This window comes from Patella vulgata, chromosome 7 (genome assembly GCF_932274485.2).
Source record: "Patella vulgata chromosome 7, xgPatVulg1.2, whole genome shotgun sequence".
In the NCBI taxonomy this organism is placed as follows: domain Eukaryota; kingdom Metazoa; phylum Mollusca; class Gastropoda; family Patellidae; genus Patella; species Patella vulgata.
The window spans coordinates 52,042,114-52,065,768 of NC_065885.2; positions in this window are offsets into that span (position 1 = coordinate 52,042,114).

The following is a 23,655-nucleotide window of genomic DNA, read 5'->3' on the forward strand; positions in this document are numbered from 1 at the left end:
GTCCCTAATTAATGGCTTTTTAATATCCCGCTGGGTACGAAATAGCCCTGTTTTGCTCTTTAATTTGCTAGCATTCCTTTGACAACTAAGACCACCTTCCTTATATTGATGACAGTCGACGACGGCACAAGCACTAAAGAAAACAGGAAATGGGCTCTGAATCAAATGAATTACATACTAGGCAACCATAAAGCCCAATATAGTTATGTCATTGGTTATGGTGATAAGTTTCTACGACGACCACACCATAGACGAAGGCAATCGGAAATTGTGATATTCTTTTCATAAACTTGCCGGCATCAAGAGAAGTTCATTCAACTCGTTTACAGTAACCATTAATTGCTAAAAGAATTAATATTCACAGCGAGAATCGATGAAAAGAGGCAGAGAGAATCGATGAATAGAGACAATCTTTACCCAAGAGTCTAATACCTTTTCCATCATAATTAAATGACATTCAGTTTTTTTACATCTCTGCAACAGAAAATTCTGAAAGGAATCTGTGAAAGGCAAAACATCTCCGATGCATTAAATGAGAGAGAGAGAGAGAGAGAGAGAGAGAGAGAGAGAGAGAGATGGTGATTTTTATTTCAGTTATTCCCTTACGCGTAGTGTATATGGGTAGGGGGTGTCTGATCTAAAGCGCATGCTTTAGACCACTCGACCACACAACACCCACAAAGGGGAGCACGAATGTAAAACATTTTTCACTTGCCGTGGTTTTAATTAGTTCATACATAAAACTATTATCGAACACTCGATCCCATAACACCCACAAGGAGGGCACGAATGTTAAACATTTTTACTTCATAAGTAAAACTGTTATCTGACCCAATATAACGACGTTGCTTCACTAATACCTCTATATATAGCTTATAAACGCGATAGAGAGGGGGTGGGCCTACTTCAACGCATTTTTTTTTTTTTTTTTTTTTTTACTAATGCGTAATAATAAGGAATACTCTGTTTTCGATAGCAATTCGCAAAGTTTTTTCCCCGCTTACATTTTGGGTTACAAAGCATAGACTTGGCTGGATTTGAGGTTTATATCTCGTTAACACAATACCTTGAACAAACATATGGTAATGTTCATTTCTATGGTTACGGTTCCTCCTACTACTCTTCTTCGATTTCCATCTGTCAAACTAGGTCCATTTCGGGACTAACAAATGGTTCAATTTTATTTCAATAATTCGCATGCGCGTAGGGGTCTTTAGCAGTGGGAGGAAACCGAAGGATACGGAGAAAACCTACGGGGTTGGAAGGCCACCCTACTCCTTGTCACGTACAAGCGGGGACTAGAAACCACGCCACTTGACCCAATGACCAACCTTGTGATACCACACACACACGCGTTAAACCACTTGACCACCTGTAATACTATAGGGGTTATTTCAGTTTTATGAAACGTGCTCTGTTTAATATATTGACGTGGTTAAACAAATGGGTGACAACGAGAAATGTGTGGCAACGAGAAATGGGCTAAATAGGTATTTTGCAAGATTCAACTTTCTTAGAACTAACCCACTGACAGTTATGCCAGTATCTATTTCTGGAAGGGAATTACTATCGTCCAGGCATCTGGTGCACAGATAAGTACAATTAAATAGAATAATGTTGACGTAACAGGGTGCCCACACGAAACACTTATCCAGAAATGGCAATTGCCCTGCCCTAATAGCTGACGTATCTATACTTTGTATATAAGAAAGAGCGAGGTTAAATTTCCCTCCAGACATCATTTAGAATTTCCAGCCTCCTCGACTGACAGGCTGGGAAACAGGCATCATTCAGACATCCAGACATCATTTTGAGTTCGTAGAGAGACATAATATGGGCTTCTTACATGGCGGACGAGAACATCATGTAGAACTATCAAGAAGTGTGTGGCTCTTGCCAACTTTATGACTCTAAGGTATCTTCAGACACCATTTAGTATTCTCAGAAGGACGTTCCCACAGCCTCCTCAGCTGAGAGGCTGGGACACAGACATCATTTGGAGTTCGTAGAGAGACATCATGCAGAGTTCGGTCCTACAGGGACGTTTAGCCGCCTCGACTTAGAGGTTGGGATACCGACATCATGCGCGGTTCTTAGAAGAAAAAGAGAGAACACGCAAGGACCGAGGGAGATCACCATGTGTTTTTCTGAGTATGATGTCTTGTCTGTTTATTTGTTTTTGTGTAAATTTTGTGTGGTGCAGCCCCCTGCATTAGAGAGAGAGAGAGAGAGATGAGGTTTAACGTCCACTCGACACAAACTAAGTCATTTCGGTACTAACATAATTAAGGTTTTAATTCTATTTCAATAATTCGCTTGCGCGTAGGGGTCCTTAGCAGTGGGAGGAAACCGGAAGACCCGGAGAAAACCCACGAGGTTGGACAGGCGACGTACAACCGGGGATACGAAACCACGCCAGTTGACATAATGACAGGCTTTATGATACAGCGCGCACGTGCTAACCATTCGGCCATTCACCCCCCCCCCCCCCCCCAACATGTAGACTTAGAAAGAAGAGCATATACCGACCATCTTTTAATGCTTATAGACTTGTTATATCACATTGTACATCCATAATGGATCACCCCAGATGTTATGTTATAATTGTATGATCAACTTTTGTTTAAACTGTGTATGCTGTCCTTGGTGGATGCAATGATACAATAAAATCTTATCTTATCTTATCTTACCGCCGCAAAACACATGCTAGGGGATAGGGAACTTACATTTAGCTTATATTTAATGTCATAGCTGTGCGTGTAGTTTCCTGCATATAACCGCAGTATTATGGATGCTATGAAGATATAATCAGCGGTTGCCAGGCAAGATAAGCTCACATTTTGCAAGAGATGGATAGAGAACAAGCAAAAAAAGGCCTTTTTCGTACAATCTGGTGCCATAATCCAAGAAGTTATGGTCTGAAATGCGCGAATATCGACAGGGGCTGCGATATTTGGGATATAAAATATGTTCAAGTTTCATCAAAATCGGATAAAAATTGTGACTGATAGGGTCCTCAACCTTGGTATTACATACTTTTACACTATTTGCGTTCAGGGAGCGGCGATTTTGTTCAGGTTTTTTTTTACGAAATTCGAAATCAGCCTCCATTGGTGTGTAAAGGTGATACATTTCAAAGCTTTTTTTTCTTTTTTTTAAATTGAATACAAATTGTGATTTCTAGTGAAGTTTCATCAACATCGGATCAAAATTGTGGCCTCTAGAGGATCCACAACCTTGATATATCATATATTTACACACTTTGCGTACGAGGTGTGGCCATTTTGTCCGGCAGTCTTGGTCCAATTTTCACGAAATTCGAACTCAACCGACATTACTATGTAACAGTGATATATTTGAACGTTTTTTTTTAAATCTAGAGTGACCACAAACTAAAAACCCGATTTGTCGTACAATCAGGGGCCATAATTCAGGAAGTTACGATCCGATATGCGCGAATATCGGCAGGAACTAAGATCTTTGGGTTATAAACATGCATTTCAAGTTTCATAAAAATCAAAAGAAAATTGTGACCTCTAGAGTGTCCACAAGCTAAAAACGTGATTTTTCGAACAATCAGGGCCATAATCCTATGGTCCGATACATTTCAATATCGAAAGGAACCGAGATCTTGGGGACCTATATTTCAAGTTTGTTCAAAATCGGATAAAAATTGTTTACAAACAAACTGTTGACGGACGGACAGGAGCGACGGTATAATACGTATGAAAACATAGTTAAAGTAACAAAGCGTTCCAGAGTCAATTGATCCTTGACAGTTTATACACAAGATGAAAGTTATGACTAGACAGGTCCAACCCTAGTGCCACGGGCCGTTTTCTGTAAGTTCCTGTGTCCCCGCTGTGTCACACATATACCCCCCCCCCCCTAAAAAAATAAATAAATAAAAAGCTCCGAAACTTTATTGGAGGTGGTGTAAATCATTTGAATACGCAGAAATCACTCGTTAAGTACAGACTAATGTTATTACAAATTAAAGAGTTGACTTTTATATTCATTCTTACTTTTTGAATTTGTAACGTCGCACTAGTGAAAATTTGTTCGTTTGATTATATTGAAAATTCTAACTATGAAAATTCTAATTGTTTCCAACCTACTAAAAATAATTGCCGCGGACAGCGTTGTCTTGGCACCCCTCAGTTTATGGTTAAACCTTCTGTTCAATTCCATTGTTTTAGTTGCTGTCCCGACATGGGTGGTTTTAATTAAATACCATAGTCTCATGGTCCCCAAGTATTAGTCGGTGGTATAGTTGGCTGTCCCAAGGAATCCGATCTTTACGTTCATGAGAGGGTGCATTCTCCACACAAGTCTCGCTACCCAGCATTCGTGAACTGCAAGGGAAGACAACCCATCTTTGGAAGATTGTTGAAGGCAGACTACCATTAAATTTCACCATCTCGGAACAAATTGTAGTTCAGCTTAATGTTTTACATTTTGGATGTAAATGTATTATTTGTGGTGATCTTTGAAAATGTGGCATTTTCAATTCTAGAACAAAAGGCCCATGGACCAGAGCTGCAACCCGGTATACAAAACAGTACATAATTTTAAAGGGTCACCATTTCTGCAGTAATTTTTTTTTTTTGATTCTGTATTATAAAAATGTTGCACAAATAAATGTGAAGCTATAAAGAAAATAATTTTGATGATATATGAACTTATAAAACCATATAGGAGACAAACCACCATTAAATTTCACCATCTCGGTACCCACGAATTGTAGTTCGTCTATTTATAGCAATTCTCTCTGTCTTTTTTTCTCCCCTTTTGCATGCCAATTTTTGTTGATTTTTTGGTCTAGAAAAGACGAAGAGGGTTTTAATTAACATTTTCTGCCAGGTTTTGGTAAATATTTATGATTTTGAGGCGGAAGGATAACGGGGTTATCAGATTGGCTACGGTGATATGTACGGCAACTAGTGACATGTTTTAGTATACTTCTTCAAGTTTGTGTATCTCAAAATTTTGGTGGTCAACCTCATACAAATTTTAGTGCAAAGACATGACCATTTGTTCCCCTGTCTGTAGTGAAAAGCATTCAGCCCAACGAAAATTTGGGGAAAAGATGGAGGTGGGCAAAGAGGCCAGAATTAACATTGAAATTAACGGGGGAAATTAATGGTGGTCTGCCTCCATTGGAGACGGTGGACGGTGTGAGAAATGGGAATATTGACAGTTCTCGCTATAATAGTTTTAAAAATGGATAATGTAAAGGGAATATGATGAAAATGTCAGTCGTATTACTTCACTCTGAGCCGAGAAATTCTCATTTCAATAACACTATAGCCTCCATTGTCATTGTAATAACCGCTGTTACGATAATAAGCAAAGTCTCCATTATTCATTTTTAAATCAGATCCATCAGATGGCATTTATATACTACGTTGTCGGTTTATTACAACCTTTATCTCTTGAGCTGAAAACTACTTAGAACAGATTATACGTGGTATGTTCACCAGGCAAGAAGATCCAGATTTACTTTGATTTAGTATTATGTGTTTTGTTATTATACTTACTGATGTGACAGTCCATCAACTCAAGGTTACCTTGTATGGATATGACATGTGACATTGCTCGTCCATCACAAATGTAACTTTCGCAAATTGTAGTAAACATGCAAAATAAGTAACACAAATCACCTCCTACCGGCTTAAAAAAATATTGTTCCAGTACATTCACACTGGGTTAAACATAGATCAGGACAGCCTCTGAATTATTTCCAGGTCTGGTTTATCTAGTGGTGAAAAATCAGTTACTCATAGCTGATTCACCCAAGTGTTAATAAGTGGGGAATTTAATAAATCTCTTTAATTTAATTAATGATAAATATAAACCGATATACCATATTGGATCGTTAGTTATTGCCTTAATTATAAAACCCGATTTGCTTTTAATTTCCGCTTGAAGACCGTATTCGTCCTTTCGATCCAATATTTTTTACTCATCATTAGCTTCAATAATTTAACCAATTTCGCCCAATTTACTTGACTGTAGTTAATCTACTGAGGGTAAATAATTGAACATTCATGGTAGGAAACATCTAAACACATGGCTAAAGTAATTAATTTCAACCGACCAAAGTTTCTTCTGAGCATGCAAATGAAAGAAATGGAATTTTGCCACCACACGTAGAACCACGGAAAAAAGTATTGGTTTTTGTCCAAAGTTTAGAAAAGGGGTGTTGCTTCAATGAGTTAATTGGATTGATAAGGGATGTTATCGATTTGTAAATTTCATGCATGTAGTTTTATTGCGTGCAATTAAGGTTATGACGAGACTGCACAAGCGCCAGGGAGAACGTTATTGACGCCTTTTAAATATTTGTTGTCAGAGGTGAGATCGGATTTTGCTAACATACACAACATCACCTCTGACGAGCCAAACAAAAGGGACACGAAGCAGTTAATCTTACAAACAACATGACCATTCCTCAAACTTATATTTGAAGTGTCTTGACTGGTTGTCAGTTTGTACTGATTCGATCAGACGTAATCAGATGTAATGAAACACGATCCGGTTTGATTAAATTGATACTGACAGTTTCACACTCAATCTAAAGCTAACATATCGACAACCGTCGTTACATTTCGTAGATTGTATTATTGTACGTTTCATAAAGACATATTAGCCAACGTCTGTGATTATCTTTCATTTATCAACAAAATAGACAGTTTCCCTTCTGGAGGATTTAGATCTATTTCTCAGTTTTATTAAGTTTGGGGTTGATGTTCCATTACATGCTTACCCAACCAACAAGCTTTTAGACTGGCTGTACATATTGTTCAAAATCATGGAAATTATTCAATATGTAAGAAAAGAATGGTTACTGCACAAATGAATAGAAATTCTTCGTCCGTTATATCCGTTGGAATTTTCTTTAATAGAATATTCTTGTATATAATGTACTGAAATGAAATGGGGGTTTAACGTCCTACCGTTCTGCTTCGACATGCAATGTGCTATGAGGGAAATGCTGCCTACTCTTATATCGAATTCCAACTGACGTACATTTCTGATTTTTAACGAAACCCTCAATCTCGATCAAAAAGACACAATTTTGGCATTTGGCCGTTTTACAAATTGGGCAAAACGAAAACACAACTGGCTCCGTGGGCGGTACTTTATCCTGGTCAAACTTTCAGACAAATCTAGGCCGAAGGAGTAGAAGATAAGATCAAAGCATGCTCGAGGAAACATAACAATACCTTTAAGATAGATTAAAAATATTATTGAAAGCCCTCTGCCCTCGTATTCCTAATCTTAACCCAGACAGTTCATTGGTTCACCGTGTCTTGATTTTGACATTTCTTTCTATTACTGTTTGTGGAAAAGGGGGAGGGGGGGTGCTTCTGCACAAGGTGATAAAGAGAAATGCGCTCGCCGATCAAAAATGAAACCAACTTTTTCTATAATGTTAAATTGAAAAGGCGTAGACGGGGGCCACATACAGAAATTCTGGCCAATTGCAACCAATGTTACCTAATCTTTAAAAATTTAATAGATCACCATTAGTACAACAAATATAAAATAACGAGTGTCGGTTACACGTAGTTCTGTGTAAGATATAGTGGGCCAGAGGTGGGAATGTGCAAGAATCTGTAATTGCAAAGCACAAAATAGTCAATAAAAGGATCCACAGAAACTGTATCAAAATATATTTCCTAAATTTATGCAAAACTCTGCTAATTTACCAATCAAAAAATACAATGATATGATAGGAAAAACATCACGATAATTCTGAAAACTCCTGAAGCTCAAATACGAACTTTTGTTTCTTTATTTCCTATATTTATTTTTAATTTTGAATCTTTAAAAAATAATTTCTATTATTAATTTTCTATTTCGTAAAATAATTTTTAATTTTGTAATCTTTTATTTCTTATTTTTATTTGTAATATTGTGAAATAAATCTTCAATTTTGTAAAAAAAAAATAAATAAATAAATAAAAAAAAAAATTGTGAAATAAAATTCAATTTTGTGAAATTAAATTATTTTTTTTTTTTTTTTTTTTTTTTTTTTACAAAATTGAAGATTCGTTTTACAAAATTAAAAATAGGAAATAGGAAATAAAATTCAATTTTGTAAAATTAAATTCAATTATTATTATTTTTTTTTTTTTTTTTTCACAAAATTGAGGATTCATTTCACAAAATTAAAAACATTAATAGGAAATAAAAGATTACAAAATTAAAAATTATTCTATAAAATAGAAAATTAAAAACAGAAATTTTGTAAAAACAATTTTACAATTTTAAATTTTGACTTTGAATTTTGTAAAATTATTTTTGAATTTTGTATTGTAAAATTATTTTTGAATTTTGTATTGTATAATTATTTTTGAATTTTGTAAAATTATTTTTGAATTTTGTAAAATTATTTTTGAATTTTGTAAAATTATTTTTGAATTTTGTAAAATTATTTTTGAATTTTGTAAAATTATTTTTGAATTTTGTATTGTAAAATTATTTTTCAATTTTGTATTGTAAGATTATTTTTCAATTTTATATTGTAAAATTATTTTTCAATTTTGTATTGTAAAATTATATTGTAAAATTATTTTTCAATGTTGTATTGTAAAATTATTTTTCAATGTTGTATTGTAAAATTATTTTTCAATGTTGTATTGTAAAATTATTTTTCAATTTTGTATTGTAAAATTATTTTTCAATTTTGTATTGTAAAATTATTTTTCAATTTTGTATTGTAAAATTATTTTTCAATTTTGTATTGTAAAATTATTTTTCAGTTTAGTAAAATAGTTTTTCAATTTTCTGGGGCGAAAATGATTGCAAAAGTGGCGCAAAGGTCATTGTGGCGGTGGCGCATGAGTATTGCTACTCATGTACTCATTATCTTTCATTGATGGGGTTATACGACAATGCATAATAAATCAGTGCTTGATGTACGTTATATGGAAATAAAACCACTGAAGCAGTATAGTAAACACCAATAATTCTGACACGACTAACCCCAGTGTGATATTGAGGAAAGTTCGACTCTTGGCAGCGCTGCTGATATGCCTACCCCTGCTAGGGGACTATGTCTGTTATTTATCACCAAATAACCTATCTACAGTAGATACCGCTGCCCGTTCGTTCACAGTTTGTTTGTGGACACTTTACAGGTCACACATTCAATCCGATCGGTTCCAGTCGATATGGGCATGTGTCGGACGTAACTACCTGGATTATTGCCCTTGATTGTTCGAAACATCGCGGTTTAGCTTGTGGACCCTCTAGCGGTCACCGATACACCCTAATGGCCATTGAGTTAGAATTTCGTGAAAATAAGACCGAAACTGACCGACAAATTCGCCGCTCCTCGTACTCAAATAGTGTAAAAATATGTAATACGAAGGTTATGTGCCCTTTTAGAGGTCTCAATTTTTATCCTATTTAGATTTAACTTAAAATATATGTTTATAATTCACAGACCATAACACCCTCGATTATGGCCCCTGGTTGTACTCTCGTTTGATAAACAAAGACTCGTAAGAGATTTTCTATATATCCGCAATTTCCAATATTTCATTGAGATTTTATACTGGAAGCGTCGTGTTGAGCTTGTTTATTGTGCATGTTCTGTTTAGGACAACCCGGGTATATACTAGTAGGTTTAAACAATTTACTCTTTAAGTTAATGATAGGTCTATATAGTTAGTGAATCTCTAATCAATTTGAAGGTCTATCGATGGGTGTTCTTTGAGTAATTAGTGAGGTTATTCTAAATGATAAATGACAGTAATTTGTAGGTCAAGTCATCATTCTGACGAAATTGCTTATTCTTAATTAAAAACGAAATTATAGTGAAGTTTGCAATCTCCTATATTATTAGAAAAAAATGTCACAAATTAAGGAAATTCAATACGTACACACTGTTCAGATCATTAACTATTCTATGAAATCTGGCAACTTGCCATAATCTTGAAATCAGTTAAGATAATATAAAAAAAAATACGAAACCAATGACAAGATAAAAGGGTACCAAATATGATTAATTGAATTTGTCGAAGATTGATATTGTACATGGCAGAGATCAGGATATGAAGTCTTAAGCCATTTATTGGATTCTTTTAAGATATAAGTAGTGAGAGCAATGCATTCTTAGAAACTGATCGGCTCTCTCTCTCTCTCTCTCTCTCTCTCTCTCAAACGCTAAGTGGATGGCACCATTGTCATCAACCGTGTGATCATCTTCAGTCGTTACCACGGTTTTAATTTGTTTAGATGATTATTGTTGTATTTAAAATTCCTTTCGGGAATAGAACATTTAGTAAATGTAAGAATAAATGAAAACGAGTGCAGTGGTGTAGTGACCACGGATTTTGCATGGGGAACAAGACCTCACGGGGCCGCAAAACCCAATATTAATATCGTTAGGTACGGAGGTGAGAGATGGTGTGGATCCTACTAATATGTGACCACTTTAATCGTGGAAACGACAATTTCCCCAGCAATGTATATATTGTAGCTACTACAGTGCTGAGTTATTATAGATACATATTATAAGATAGCCACCACACAGAAGCTGTCTTAAGAAAAGATAGCTAGCTTACCCGAAAGGAAAACTTGGGTGTTGACCAATTTGACAAGAAATTATTCCTTTAAGAAATCGGACCTCTATTGTGTTTACACGTTTTTCCGGGCTCGTAATTTAGCTCTGGAACAATCCGTTAAGACCTGTTGCCTCTATAGGGTTACTAGAAAAGGCGGCGTAGCTCCAGAACGGAATGCTGAAAATCGATAAATAAATGCGTTCGAAAGTATAGCCTCTATCGGAAAAGGGCGCAAAATTCTAGAAAGGACGTTGGGGGAATGTAGAAAAAGTTTTTTCTTCTCATGGCCCATGTGCCCCACACCAAATTTGTAAACACATTTGTAGCCTCTATCGCATGAACAAGCCAATAATTTTCAGACGAACAGATAAAGACGACATGTGGGCGTATAAAAATTACTCGTAAAAAAGAAGACCCTTGATTATATTGCATTTCTATCTGCACGTTTCCCGATCTTTTGTTATATGAAAATACTAATTACAATAATTTTATGCACAATAGAATTAATATTCATGAAAACTGGCCCCTTCTACCCGCGTACATAATTGTATAGTTGGTGTAAATCTCAGTTATAAATATAAATTGTAATCCCCAGGCGCGAACACTTTCACTACCAGGTAGATTTGGTTGTTTGACTACTTTTATTTGGGTATACTGATGTCGACATAAATACTGAAAATCCCGCAAGTCCTTTGTAATTAAAAGAACATTCCGACTGAATGCAAATCGTATTATTAAAGCATATCTAGATCGTGTCTTAGGGGATTGATTTCACCCGTGAATTTAATATAAAGTTTTCTATTTTGGTTAATCACCTGTTCCGATGCTGAGGGGGATGATTTCTTTGTGTTCTTATATTTCAAGACCAACGCCATTAGTTTCAAAGTGTCCAAATAATGACTCGATGTAATTGAAAATTTGACACATGTAAAGTAATGACGAGGACGAATTTGCTAAGGATTCCATTATATTACGCTCTTTAATCACCGTAACCCTTCTCTAAAATATAATAGATTTAGAGAGGCCGGATTCTTCAAATAAATATTGTTAACTCGATGGCTTTGCAAATACTATACTTTAAACAAACCACTTTAGCCTAAACCTCGCCTGTAGAAATATTCCACTCTTGACGTATTAGTACGGTGTGAATGGGATAGAGTTTGGTATAATGTCTATCTCTTGTCAAGGCAAACTTCCCTAGTCTGTTCCGCAGTTACCACCGACCAGGGAATGCCCGGCTTGCAAGCTCTCGGTTCTTTGCTCACGCTGCGATTCTAGTGGGTTATGAGATACGATCTGTGTCCTTTTGATGAATAGTTTCATTTTAATGTTAGATGAGTTTCCCCACTCCTTTAATGGATCAGTATTGATAATACGCAATTCTCCGACTTGATATAAGTGAGGTCGTATCGAATATATTTAAACATTGGCTCCGGGGGTAATTGTTATCAGCAATAAATTATTGGAGATCTGAGGTCTATGTGTAAATCTCGGAAACGGTAAATTGAAAAAAAAAAAAGTATTTGCAGATTTTTGTTTTGTTCTTTGACGTTTTTATTACCAGTAGCCTTTGGCAAATTGGATCTCATATCGCACCGGACAGAGAGGATGTTTCATTACTTTCATCAATGAAAACCTTTCGATTATTTCGTTCGCTTACATAAATGCGATAAAATGTTCAATATCGCGACATTCAAATATCATAAAAAGCTGTTCACTGAAATTGAATTTTAGAATATCGTTTTAATTGAAGAAGATTTTATTCATGAAAACTACGACTTGACATATAAATAATCGGAGGAATGAAATTTGAGTACAGTTCAAAATGATCACAGTTTAGTAGATCATTAATATGTTCCTTTGAGCACAATTTGATCATCTGTCTGACCCACACTACTTAATTTTATCTGAAAGTATCATATTTCCTACGACCAGGAAAAAATAAAATTGCATGATATGCCCACATTAAATTAATAGTTACATCTCATTAGAAATGAAACGTTCGTTAATATTCCTATTATTAAAAAATACGTTTCGCTGGAAATGTCATGGAACAGATAGTGAATTATCAGCTAATGCATTCTCTCAATAGTTTGAATATCTTTCCCGATCATTTAGGATCTCGAGTGACGAGGAAATCTAGGTTTAAATGCTCTTACAATCAGGTTTAGTCATCGATTTCCATGCACAGCCTGCTTATATCTTGAGCCATACAGTGTGCTATGAGGGGAATTTTATGAAGTAATTTACGAAAAGATGACTTCGGGGAGGGGGGGGGGATAATTTTGTTGTTTAATTACCAATTAAAAACTGCTTAAGGCACGCGGAGAAAATGTTTTTCATGTTGTTGTTTTTTTTATTTACCATAGTTTGCATTACGAAACACTCGTTCATTGTATTGCAAACTGAATCTTCTCATATCAGGTAAATTACTAGAGAAATGTATAAACCAACGAATGGCACCAATAGGCCACCAATAGGCCACCGTAGTGAAGAGATCACAATCAGGTGATTTTTACCTTTTTGGGTCATTCGTCTTATTTCCAAGTAAAAACGTTTCATTGAGCAATATCTTGGTAATTAATCAAATTAAACACGTGGAATTTTCACAGATTGTCTTTTAGAAGGTATTGATGAGGCGGAATAGAACGAATTATTACCAAATGAACTGACTTCCTGTTACCTGCCATTCTTCCTTTAAAGGTTTTATTCGCGTGATCAATAGTCCGGAATATATTTCGGTTACCAGCCCTAAACCGCCATGTCTTAATTAAGAGAATGCAGCGTAATGGAGCTGACACATTCTGATCTCGGCGGATTACTTTTATCAGAACTCTGACAAAAACAGAGCCGTTGTCTCCAGCGAGTGATATATTGGAACCATTAGCAGGATTTCTGATTCATGAGATGCGACTTATTAACCCGGTTTGATTGAGTTATATAGGTACAGGTGACAGGTCGATGTCAGAGACATTTCAATTGCTTCGTATCAAACATTAGACCGGTTTTACAGCACAATAATTCGTTGTGATTAATCAACTGGTCTAGATGTAATATTGCTGGTAATAAGTAAAGCAATAAATCTAAAATTCGACAGATCAAGTGTACATGGATCCACCAATTTCATTGGTTTCTCGTCATATGCCTGTCTCAGATCTAAAAAGGAATAAGAGGAACATTTCACTTTACCATTGATGGGCCTTGGATGAATGACTTCCGCCTTTGCTCAATATGCGGGAGAGTGGATAGAATGCCCTTTTAATGACAGCCGTTGTCTTACTCATAGCTATAGTAACCCTTTTCCCGCCGGGAAGCGATTGCACGTGAGAGAGGGTTTAACTTGAGTTGATAGGAATCGACCGGTACACACACACAACAAGCACCACCGCTGTACTGTGTTAGTTGTATATTTTCGCGAAATAAAGTATCTTCAACAAAGAATAAAAGAATTCGGTTATTATTTTCGTCGCCATGTCTTTTGGGACGGTCACAAATATTACAAGCTTTTTATATTTTATTAGTTCCGTGAAAAAGCTGTTTAAATACTCCAGCCAAATGGCTAAATTTTTTATCAGTAAAAAGGGAACAAAGTGGAAGATATAAGCAATTCTAACTATTGCCGTAGTGCTGTTCTCTGGGGCCTGTAGCTTATTCCAACATTAAGGACGATAACTCAGATAAATAGTTGAAATTGTACTTTAAATAAATGAGTGTCCTAAACTGGCTAACGTAGAATATAGAACATATCAGATTGATAGTGCTCCGTCCCACTAATACAGAACCTGACATCGGAGTAATAAATTTAAATGATTTTAATGAAAGTTTGTACATTAATATAATACAATTGCTTATTTATAACTCATTGAAGTTTGTTTGAATTCACAGAACAGAGGTGCCGACTGGCTTAATGTGTTTCAAATTAAGCCAAATAAATCATTTCAGTAATCAATACATAGACCGTTCTTGCAAGCGAAAATTAAACCCCGGTACCAGATTCGGTTCGGAAAATAAAATTACTACCGTTCGTGAAGATGGAATCAAAACAAGAGTAAATGGCTTCAGTTAATACAATCAAATATTAGTTCCAACAATTTGAGCGGAAAAACATCCGTGCTTTATCCGTATACAATCACCTAAGAGGTTTACAATCAAGTTAACGTCGTTGCTGCCTCATTAAATTAACCGGAAGTATAACAGATTATGTCCCCATGGGTATCAGACCTCAATATTTACACAATCAACCGCATGTTTTCATACTTATTTTAGTGTGATATATAACACTACAATAATATAATTTCCATCAACATTTCTTATAATAACTATAATATACTTTTCTTAATAGTGAATGTTTTGCCGCTTAATATAATAACTGTCACCATATACCAAGAGAGAAATGAAGCTGCTTTGCCTTTTGGCACGGTTTCGAATTGACACCTCTTCATAGATGTAAAATTTTAAGTCCATATAAACATAAACATTGGTAGTGCATCTTTTGCTAGTCGAAATCCATCATTGTTTATTTATTATTTTTGTTAAATATTTGTTATTTATACACTCTAAATCGATAGTGCTAAACGAAACGTCTTCAGGCAAACATGGAAAATCGTCCCAACCATGCATTATTGTCTTAAATACCGATATAAAATACTATACTCTGAATTGTCATGGGTAAAGATAAAATACATGTTAACGCGGGTAAACTTTAGTGCTGTGAAATAATCGTTTTCGGCCCATAAAGCCATTTCTACGCTATAAGAACTCCTTTAATGAAAACTGGTATCGGGTGTTCTGTTAATGGAATATTGTCCTTTAGATTTATCATGTGTCCCCAATGGTATCAACCCGTTCCACATAGTGGAGTAGAACGGAACGATATCAATGGGGATACAGAGGATGATCCTGTGTTGAAACCAAGTATTTATTATTGAGAGGTCACCTTAATCACCTTTAGTGGTAACCCATAGTATTCAAGTTAATCTGAATTGATTATATGTGGATTCACCGCTAGATAGATTAACTAGTTTTCAAACTAGGAATTGAATTGTTTTCAAAGCTGCATATCATGCTTGTAGTTGATTGGTGTATGTTGGTTTTAGGAACAGTAAATTAAAATTTTAACAATGCTTATGTATTAGATAATTATTCGATTATTATTTTATTATTGCTTTAATAATCAAATCATTTGTCATAAGTTTATGTGCACTTGGAGTTTATGTGCAACTGAAGGGGTATTAATTGTATTCTAGTACCGTGAACAATCTATATAACATAATAATTTTAAATGGATTTAAGCTGGTATTCTGATATTTTTAAAACAAGTTAATTATATCTAAGAATGATCGTATCGCGTTTTTCCAGAAGAAGTTTCCATTTATAGTCTTTGTTCATGTTAGTCAAATGAAAAGAAAGCAAACAAGCATGATACATTTTGCAAGAGATGGACAGAGAAAAAGCTAACAAAAGCATACAATAAGCGGCCATAATACAGGCTGTTACAGCCCGACATGCGTCAATATCAAAAGCACCCAAGGTCGTTGGGATATAAACATATTTTTTTAAAGTGTCATCAAAATGGGATAAAATTGTGACCTTTAGAGTGTCCACAAGCTAATGACACACTTTTGTGTACAATCAGAGCGATAATCCATCAGGTGACGATCCGATACATGCCAATATCGAAAGGAACTGAGATCTTTGGGGTATAAACCTAAACAAAATGTTGTCGGACATCAGGAATGACAGGGGCGACGACAATATACGTCCACATAATTGACCACACGGTATTATGTTCTTTGAATTGCTTTTAATTTTTCTGATTTGTGTAAGACTACCGGACTTCTTTGAAAATAACTTAGTGATCAAAATTACAACTACAGGTTAAGTCGTTTATAAATACAACTTTATTATTAAAGCCACTTGGTACAATGTTCCTCGTTCTCAAAGTGTATATAGCGTTTGATGGCTGCTCTTCCAGACTGGTGAACTCTAATGAATTTCACTCAACACAATCTTTTATAACCCCCTAATCCCTTTACGTCATAGACTGGCCTTGGTGTCAATTTCTTTCCCAAATATGGAATAAGCATCCCCCATAAGAGGGGGTCACGGTTAGACGGGCCCGGCATCTAAACACTAAACTACATAGGGGATTTATACCAAACTGGCAGGATAGTGGAGTAAGGGGGAGTCACGATCAGACGGACTCGGCATCTAAACACTATTCCACCAAAAACAGACACCAAACCTACAGAGTGGGATAGTGGAGTAAGGGGAGGTCACGATAAGACGGGCCTGGCACCTAAACACAAACCCCACAAAGATGACATCTACCAAACTAGCAGGATAGTGGAGTAAGTGGGAGTTACGATCAGACGAACTTGGCACCTAAACACTATTCCGCAAATAAAACTGATACCAAACCCAGAGAGTGGGACAGTGGAGTAAGGGGAGGCCACGATAAGACGGGCCTGGCACCTAAACACTAACCCCAAACGATGACATCTACCAATCCAGAAGCAGACGAGATCATCTACCAAACGATATGTTTTGTATTAAATAAAGGGAAGAACTTCCCACTAAACCAAATCCATGGCCTAAGGCCAAATGGAAAGATTGCAAAATCATATTCTAAAAAACAGGAATCAGCTTGGGCTCTCCTATGTCTTGTCTGCGATATCACTTATGTGGAAGCAGACGTTAAACACCAAGAACGAACGAACGAACCCCATAGCCCAAAAGACCGGGAGTAGAACATTACCTTATTTGGTCTACCAAACATATTTCATAAACAAGATAGCATTTGATGGGTATTTTGACAATGGAAAGGACATAACCAGTGTTTTATTTTTACCAAATTATCACCGTTTATATATATATATAAACCTATCTCTCAATTTAAGCTGAGTGCGTGGGGTATGACTTTTATACAATGTGTAAATCCAATAATTAAAGATACAAATATGGTCGCCAAGACCATAGTACTACGTACATTAAAATAATTAAATAGTGGCTTAGGGGTGTGAGTGTAAATTTAAAAATCAAAAACACAAAACACGCTTGATCATTTTGTATCAAAATGAATATCAACGAATGTGTTTTATTCTTTGTATATGATCATGATCCCGTGAACATTAACTTCGGCAGTGCTCTATTTCATTGCTATGTCATATCTTAAAACAAGGCTACTTAAATGATATTTGAATGGGCTCCAGAATCTGTCCATTCAGGCTGTCTTAAGGTCTGTAGGCCTACACACTATCAATTCCTCGGTAACACGTTGACCAAAATTTGAAACGCAACGCCATGTTGACCAAATAAAATGCTCCGTCACCATGTTAGCCAACGGTGTGTCGAAAGAATTAAAATAAAATTAGCTTGAAATCATATGACCTACCAAAAATCATGTGGCATTGAGACAACCGGACAGACCAGAAATGGATACAATTAACCGTCGATATTTTTTGCCAAACTGATCACTGTATGCAAGGTCAAAATTTATGTTGACCATGCAAGGATGTTGACAAAATGCTAGTCAAAATGTTAGCGACGGGAACTTGATCGTGTGCAGTGTACAAAGAACACCAGAGGTACCCTTGTTCAACATGGTTAACATGTTTTCAAGAAGTTGGTAGGCAGGTTATAAAATCGCCCAAATCAAAACTGTTAACGAAAAGAAAAGGGCGCGAAAATATACTATTCTTTTCTAGAGATGCAGACTAGCAGAACGGTTAGAGAATTTGAGTTCTGGTCGGTTGTTTCCACATGGCATAATTCGTGATTGTTTCAGTGAACACTAAAGCTTTGCGCTTGTTGCACGGACAGGCGTTAAATCATTGTTGACAGCTCTACCCCGTCTATAAATTACCGAACCCACTCACCACTGTTTGTATAGATTCTGGTTTGGACATCTCCATTCCGGGAGATGACGACAGCGAATTAGATGACTAAAGATAAGACATCAATAGTTGTCATAGGGTCGGACATACTTTTCCACATTGATGCTAAAGTCTGTCCCTCCGGGAATCAGACAAGTTTTATAAACTAAAGGATGAGAATTCAATTTGAGAGATTAATACGGATCACTCAAGAGAATACTCCAATCTTTCGCAACACATCCTCTCATAAAAGCGGCGAGCTTCAGGGGCCAATAAGTTTCAATGGGACCATTCTTCATTTACTGATGAAAAGACAGCAATTTTATGACATCCGAGAACTGCAAATACTCCCATTCTCCAATATTTAAATGTCTTTTGATAATAAATATATCCCTACTTTGATTATTGATTGGTTCGTCCGCTCGGCATGATGGATTAAAAGTTTGGTGACGCGTCGACCAGTATAACCAATTTCTTGCCGAGGCCCAGGGTTTGATTATTTATAATGTTACATTTTATTGAATAACCCACAAAGAAATGCTCCATAAATCAATGGAAATTGAAACAATTTGTTTGATGGTGGAGCCCGTAGACATAATAAAGTTGATTGCATGTGTTCAATGTGATATATTGTTTAATCCCATCATCCTCACCTGACAAAAAATATTATTTGTAAAAGCGTCAAACATCATGATAATTTATGCGCAATTTCGTTAAAGGTTTTTTATCTGTTGACTGATGGCATGTGTTTGTACCTTCATTATTTATATATATTTGCCCAATAGCAATTCTATCTCATCATGCTGTCTCTACATTAATTTCAATAATATTGTATTTTATCGTTGCTTTCACCTCTAAAACTACTACATAGAATTCACCTTTGAGTGTTTGACTGTATTAAGGCTGTCTCCTTAAAGATGCATCATGTAAGATTTAGATGAAGAGGTGACCGTTCTTGCTAAATAGTCCAAACATAGAAAATGAATTTATTGAATTATTACTTTATTCTGAGCGAAGCTATTGCTGTTTGAAGATTGTTTGGTTTCGTAGCAACGGTACTTGACAATCCAATTAAATGTTGTAATTCATTTAAATATTAGCCATCCGATGACCTAGCGAGTTGAATTTAGGCGTGTCATGTGGCTAAATGTCTAAATAATAGTTTATATAACATTTGAAAACATGAGAAAGACCTACAATGGGCAGATTTAGCTCTAACATAATCCATCTTTAAAACAAAAACTACAAGCGGGAAGGCGTTTTTTCTTTTTATATTGTATTGTTTTATTGCCGTAAACATACAGTTCACGAGCATTCACAATATGTATACCTTGTATAACATAGATTCAATAAGGTGATGGAGGATGGACATATAGTATTCTGTAGTTATCAGTGTTTTATGTATTGCATTTTTACAAAGGTTATATTGTAGTTCATAATTATTTTGTAGACAGTGATAGAGGTTACATCTAGTATACATATAACGCTTTGTACATTTTGAATGTTACAATCTTTAAGAGGTTGTGTTAATTCGTTTATATAATGATGTTCATACGAGAGCCCAGAAGGCTCATTCCAAATTCCAAATGCGAAATTCCAAATTCATGTCTTACCAATCAAATGAATCAATAAACAAATTGGCAGCCCCCCCCCCCCTCAATTAAGCAAATTAGAAATTAAATAAATTGAAATTTTATAAAACTAATTAGTGCTAGTTTACCTATCTGATGCCTGGGTCGGATAAACACCCGTTCCAAATTATTAGATTTGAAAATGAAAATTCCAGATGCGAAATTGGAAATTTCAAATTCGACATAATCACGTGACATTACAATCATCATGGTTGCTGATACGCCCATAGCAGCTAAATCGTCCAGGCAGTCAACACGAGTTGTCGCATATTTTTACCTTTTGCGGTAATGAAACATTTATAATATACACTAAAATCTGATTAAGAGTAACAACTCATTAGAATTTGTTTGATTTTTATAAAGTTCTGCCTCATGCTAAGGTTTAGTATACGAAACATTTAATATCATGGATTTAGCTGTTCAAATTATCAAAATTAAATGAATATCAATATACTTGTTCGTCTCAAGACCTTAAAGTCTGTGTATCAATCTTGAGTCAAGCGATGGTAACTTTAGCCTCTAGAGCGTCAAAAGATTTTTTGAAGTGATCAAGGGCCATAACTCTGGCAGTAATAATCGGAAATCGCTGAAAATCAATAGGCTGCTTCGCCTCATGATCTTAAACGCTGTGTATAAATTTAAAGTAAATCATATATTAACTTTAGCCTCTAGAGCGCCCACAAGATTTTTTGAAGTGATCAAGGGTTATAACTCTGGCAGTAATCATTGGAAATCGCTGAAAATCAATAGACGTCTTCGTCTCATGACCTTAAACACTGTGTATCAATTTAAAGTCAATCGGATATTAACTTAAGCGACGACAATATACGACCACATTATACGATCGCATTTGGAATTTGGAATTTCGCATTTGGAATTTGGAATTTGGAATGAGTCTTCTGGGCTTTCGTAGGCCCAGGCATCAGATAGGTAAACTAGCACTAATTAGTTGTGTAAAATTACAATTTATTTAAATTCTAATTTGTTTAATTGAGGGGGGCTGCATGCCAATTTGCTATTCTATTGGTAAGACATGAATTTGGAATGAGCCTTCTGGGCTTTCGTATGTTCATTACTGACAGTTTGTTAAATCCACACATTACCAAACCCATTCTCTTCTAGGATACATTTAACATTATCTAACCAGGGATTATAGCTTTTACCATTCAACAGACAGTCATACATATGCTGTAACATGAATCAAGTAACATATTTTTTATTACCTTTTAACAATTTAAGCCAATATTTTATCAAACATATTTTTCTATAATTTGAAGTGGAAAAAGACCCATTTCGTGATAAATTAGTGCATTGCATGTTGATGTTCTTACTCCAACTATTTTCTTTTCATCGTCATCTGCAGAATGATAACTACCGTAATTTAATATGGGAACTATACGTGTTTTAAATAGGGCTATTGAAGTTTGCAAGTTAAAATGATTTTCCCGGATTATTCTTTGTAAACAAAAACATGCCTTAGAAGCTGGCTGTGCAATTGTCTTTTGTAAGACTGAATTTACCATTATGGTTGAAGACCACCCCTAGAAACTTAAAAGATTTTTAAAGATAACTATTTTACTCTTTATTTACATTAAGGTTATTTTCATAACAATAATTGCTTAAAGTATTTAACAAGTTTTGTAAGTTTTCTGGGGATTCGCTTAACAATACTGTGTCGTCAGCATACATAAGTAAATAAAAATTTACATCATTTATTGTCAAATATTCACAATACCGTGATTCTAGTGCTTGCTCGATATCTCTGACATATAGGGGGTAAAGAGTAGGGAAGTGGATTCTCCTTGAATCAGTCCCGTGGTTAAATGGAAATAATCAGAAAAGTTACCCCGAAACTTTACGCGAGCCATGAGCTTTGACTTTGAATGCATGGATTTGAGTAATAGTTTTGGATTATGTCGTCTTGTATGTTCGAGTATATTTCCTTCTATACATAGGTGGTCTCGCTTTAGACGTCTTTCAAGTCTTTTTATAAACCGCCTTATGTTGAGCAAGTTCAATATGATTCTTTTTACTTTTGTCTATATTAAATTTGAATACCCGGTTGTACGTGACAAGGAGTAGGGTCGCCTGTCCAACCTCGTGGGTTTTCTCCGGGTCCTCCGGTTTCCTCCCACTGCTAAAGACCAGTATGCGCAAGCGAATTATTGAAATAAAATTAAACCATATGTAAGTCCCGAAATGACCTAGGTTTGTGTCGAGTGGACGTTAAACCCCATTTCTCTCTCTCTCTCTCTCTCTCTATATATATATATATATATATATATATTAAATTTATGTAATGTACTTTTATATACATGGTAAAGTATTATATTTATCACTGATCAAAGGTTTGTTGGTGGGTCTGGACTTTTTAACACAATTTTGACACAGATCACAAGTTTGCCTGATTTTATATGTTTTTTCACAAAATGGGGAAAAAATATCACAAAGTCCGCTATTCAGATTGTATACGATACGATTCTTTGACTGGCATATTTGTGCTAATGGCATCAGCTAAGTTCAATTTCATTTCATCAATGTTCCCATGAAGTTTCGAAAAGATGATCTGCTTTTGATCGGCGTTCTCTTACCGACAACGACCCCGTTTTGCTTGCGAATGCACAATCACATGTAGGTCTACTGGCCCGATTAGAGCACGTGATATTTGTAAATAATGGAGCGTGGTCTGAAAATTCTGTAAATTTACCAACAAAGTCATCCACTATATGACTGTACGGAAATTACCTTACCTACATAGTGCTAACAGTTAGTACATCAAATAAATTACAATTATAGTGTGTATAATAAGACAGATTTTTTCAGGTGGTATGTATACAAGACATAAATATAAATCTGAACTCTGATTTAACACATTCTTATCTATTTTCACCCATATGATGCTATCTTCAACAACTCTCTCAATCCCCCCGTTTACATTTTACTCTCTTTATAGCACGTGAACTGAAACCAGATAATTCTACAACAGAATTTTCTCTCAACCAGCATTCTGATATAAACACAATCTCCACATCTTGAAATATTTTAACATAACCCTTATTTTACAGCTTTGAGAAAAAAGCTCTCTGACAGTTCCATGCACATAATCTGATATTCTGATTACCATCACCCTTTCTGACCTATATTCCGAACCATTTATATATAATTTATTATACACTAATTTCATTTTAATACCTGGCTCTTCAAGTCTTTTCTGTTTCATCACTTTAACCAACTTTCTTCTCTGGTCTTCTATTTCTGTGGGAAATTGTTCATACACAAAGTAATTAGTGTTTTTCAGTATCTTGGCATTATATCTAACCTCACCGTTGTCTTTACTATTCCAATACTGCACGCAGATTTTTCTTGGGCTCTTCCTTCTGTCTCCAAAACTATATACTCTCTCCAGCTGAAATTCACTACCCATTTTTGCAGGTAGCTTCATAATCTCTGCCATAAACCACCTAACCCTTTTCTGTGTATAATAGGTTCTCACTCTGATCTTCTGGAATATTGGTAAATGTCAAATTATTACTCATAGATCTAGCTTTACTATTTAGCATTTTCTCTTTC